This window comes from Petaurus breviceps, unplaced genomic scaffold, assembly GCF_028583685.1.
Source record: "Petaurus breviceps papuanus isolate PSGF00001 unplaced genomic scaffold, PetGlider_PUasm1.0 90925, whole genome shotgun sequence".
In the NCBI taxonomy this organism is placed as follows: Eukaryota; Metazoa; Chordata; class Mammalia; order Diprotodontia; family Petauridae; genus Petaurus; species Petaurus breviceps.
In genome coordinates, this window is record NW_027187380.1 from 35,210,912 (window position 1) to 35,215,019 (window position 4,108).

Here is a 4,108-nt window from a genome sequence, read left to right on the forward strand (position 1 = left end):
CTTCTCAGTCCACCCTAACTTTTTATCTATGCACTGAAGTCACAAGTTAGCCTTGGTTCCCTTACATCCATCCGGTCAGCCCTGACAATGGCAGCCATACCCTTTAAAAATAAGAGCCTGTGCCCCCTTTCACTTGCAGGTCCCCTAAGTATCCTTGCCTGCTTCTGTAAAAGCGTAAAAACAAACTTTTTCAACTCTGACTCCAAGTAAGGTTGAGCTGAATTCTTTCCAGGCTGAATCACAGGCTCTGGTCTTAAGAAAAGATCAGAGTCCCTGCTGAACCTATTGGGAGCCATCCCTCATCAAGTATACATAAAATAATCCTTCATGCAACATTCATCAGTCCTTTCCGTGCCCTTTGCCCTTGCATTTCCCAAAAACCCTAGATCACAATACAGTTAATTCTTCCTCCATGATTGTGATAGTAATGGAATATAAAGATTCCCCTGTATTGGCTTGGTTTTCAAATTGATTGTGTTAAAACCCAGAGCTTGATAATCCTACCTGTGGGATGGGCTTGTTGATGTGAAAAGAGAGTCCTGAACTGGGAGGAGCTGGTGACATAGATTTGGAGAGACACAAGAGAGAGGCAGAAGAACTTTTTTGAAGCAGCACCTCGTGGAGGCAGAGAGAGACAGAGAATTGCTGGGGGCCACTTTGAATTGCCCTGGACTTTTGAGACCTGCCCCCTGAGCTGCCAAGGACTGAGGAGACATGGCTGTTTTGCTGGTACTTTGTCTGTCTGTTTTGATGTTGTTTTGCCAGATTTGTACACTGGTGAAAGACAGTCCTTTTGTTGAAGAAGTCCTAGAACCTGGCTGTTGGCTAAGAGCTCCTGAGAGTGTCCTGCAGACAGAGAGTGAATACTGTCCACTGGTGAAGGACAGTGCTGTTGTTGCAGGGGTCTGGGAACCTTTCTGTTGGTTCAGAAGCCCTGAAGAAAGATTTTCTTGTTGTATGTTTACAGAAATCCTGGGAGAAGGTTTTGCTAAGGTTCTAGGACTGTTCTGCAGGGGTTCTAGGACTGTTCTGCAGACGGAGGATGAATTAATGAAGAGACTGGCAATGTATCTTGTGGCCTTGCTAAGCCTTGTCTCCCCAGGAACTAAGATTGCTGAGAACTTGCCTCCTGTCAAGATGAAGAAAAGACCTCCATTTGGGTATTAAGTGCTGTGCTTAAATTTGATGTAACTCTGGGGTAGATTCAATTGTGATCCAGGGGTGGGGAACTTTTGACCTTTTTGTGTTCTATGGTTGAACAAATGAATGTACTTTACTTATGTTTGGAAACTAATCTCCATTTGAGAAGATGGGCTTTGTGGTGGACTAAATGAAGGTACAGCCTAGGGATGGAGTAGTATTTAGAACAGGGACTTTGTAATTGATTGAATGATTGGAGGGTCCTGGGGTGGGGTAGTACTTGGAGATTATTTAATCACACTTAGTAAATGCTGTATTTTGAATGATGCCATATTTTGATCTTCTCTGTTCTTACTTTGTCACTGAATAAAATGGAGAGCACTTATGCTGGTATTCTGAACCTTGGGAAGTTGCCTTTCCTTGACATTACATTACAATGATGTCTTCTTTTTTCTCAAGCACTCAATTGTGAGAAGTAGTAAGTTCTAAACACTTCTTCATTCTACACTGATGTACTCTTTTATAACCTCTCTTCTCTTTCTTCTCTTCAAACTCTTGGAACAGAACTGATCCACCCCCATTTCCTCTGTTTTTCTCATTTAACTCCTTCAATAGCATTTGAAGACATTAAGGTTTTCAAGAGATATTTGTTTCTTCTCTCTGTTAGGAAGTTAGAACTATACCATTGTAGAGCCCCTTCTAACTGCTCAATTAAATTTAATTTTCTAGGTTTTCTGGACTCTTATTTTTTTTATTTCAAAGTTCCTACTCAGCTTTGCTCTCTTTATCAGACATGCTGGAAATCTCTTATTCTTGTAATGGTCCATTTTTTCTCATATAGGATTATGGCTGCCCCCCCCCCAACACATGGAAGCTGGTAGAACTCGTCTACCAGTCCAGGATGCTGCACTCCTGGGTCTCTAAACTCTCCAGATTTTTGCCCATTCTGCTTTTTAGAACCTTGGCAGGTCTCCAACAAGTAACTGGTGGATGCCCAGTACGCTTTGTCTGCTCTGGAGGATTTGAATGCTGTGGCATTGACTGCTGCATGAAGACAGAACATTTCCCTGGCCCCATGAGGACATTTGTCATCATTTTCCTGGTCATCATCCCTCTCCTCTGTATCTGTGGCTTGTCAAAGCGTTGGTGCTGAGCCTGCTGGGTCTCAGAGCTAGAGCCCCCAACCCAGCAGGAGGTGCCAGGATCAGTGTCCTTCAGTAACCCTCCTGTGTCCCCAGAGATTCCAGCACCTACTACATTTGGAGCCCCACCACCCTACAGTGAGGTCATTCTGAAGCCAGTCCTGTGCTCACCACCTCCCAGGGAGCCAGCACCACCCTATACCCCCATGCCGGTTGTGACGACTCAAAGCACCCAACAGGGAATCATCAACCCAGCCTTCTGAGGCATGTTGGGACACCCTCAGAGCTTGACACTTTATTTCTCTCCTTGCGTCTGCCTGTGCAAGGGTGTCCTCACTCCTAGGGGCACTGGGTATTACCTGGCCTGTGAATCCTCTCCTTTTCTTAGTTTTAAGGATGGAGGGAGAGGCAAACTTCGGCCCATGTTAAGAAAGACAACTCTTCTTTGACACTTGATATGTTTAAGAAGAGGCTGGATGATCAATCACCTGTCCCAGAATGCTGAAAGGAAGATTCCTGCAGGTGGGAAGAGACCTTGGACTTGAGAGATAGCCTTTCCCAACTTCAGATGGAGTGGGCTGAGATCCTCTTCAGAATCTCGGTTTTTGTGTGCTTAGAGGTTGGGTTAAATAAGTCAAGCAGAATCATCCTCTGGAATTAACAAGGTATACCTTGCCTGCTGCCCTACAATGCCTCATGTTCCACCAGTAGAGAGCCATTCCTTTGGTTAAAGCCTTGCACCCTACCTGTGGGTTTTTCTGGGCAGAGTAACTCTTTAATGTAAAGTAAATTGCATACTATAAATGAAAAAAAAAAAGGATTATAGCTTTTCAGAATAAGTTATTCTTGGTTTCAAGTCTGTTTCTTTTGCCTTTTAGAATGTAGTATTATAAAATCTTACATTTTCAGCAGAAGCTGCCAGGTATTATATGATCTTGACTAGGGTTTAATTGATAAAACTTTAGAGAAATATATCATGTAATATAAGCATGTATTTATATCAGTCCACATATAGACTGATTTAGACATATAGACATATTTATATCAGTCTACATATACACATGTATGTAGACTACATATAGATCTGTATCGATAAATCTACATACATACATATATCTATCAATATGCAAACAGAGGTGCAGATAGATGGACAGATAACGCATAGAAAAATGTTATTGCTCCTATTCTCTTTTTGAAAGATCGCACTCTGATAAAATATTTATGCAGCAAAAATGTAGAACTTTCCTTATTTTCCATCATATGAGGCAGCTAAGTATTTCAGTAAATAGAGAAGTAGATCTAGAATTAGGAAGACTTTAGTTCAAATCCTGCCTTAGACACTTAGGTATCTATATGACCCTGAGTAAATCACTTAATTTCTGTCTTCCTCAGTTTTGTCGTCTGAGAAATGGGAATACTAATAGCACCTACTTCCCCATAAGGGGAATAGCACCTATTTTCCCTCTACCCTCATGAGGATAAAATGTGATAATATATGTCAAAAACTTTGAAAACCTTAAAACACTTTATTAATGTTATTATCATCATTACCATTTCTTTGATTTGTTTATTGATTAAAGCACTTTCAAATTATGGTCCTGGAGAAGACTTTTGAAAGTCCTTTGGACAGTAAGGAGATCAAATTAATCAGTACTGAAAGAAATTAATTCAGGCTATTCACTGGAAGGTCACATACTGAAGCTGAAACTTAAATACTTTGATGAAATAATGAGAAGGTTTGACTTGTTGGTAAAACCCTGAAGTTGGAAAAGATAGAAGGCAAAAAGAAAAAGAGACAACAGAGGATAAGGTGGAAAAATAGTATC

The 4,108-nt window shown here is 41.2% G+C and overlaps 1 pseudogene; it reads left to right on the plus strand.

The window, feature by feature from the left end:
* The first annotated feature begins 2,022 nt into the window (after positions 1 to 2,022).
* Positions 2,023 to 2,545, plus strand: LOC138152331 (transmembrane protein 92 pseudogene; annotated as a pseudogene).
* Positions 2,546 to 4,108: the final 1,563 nt, after the last annotated feature.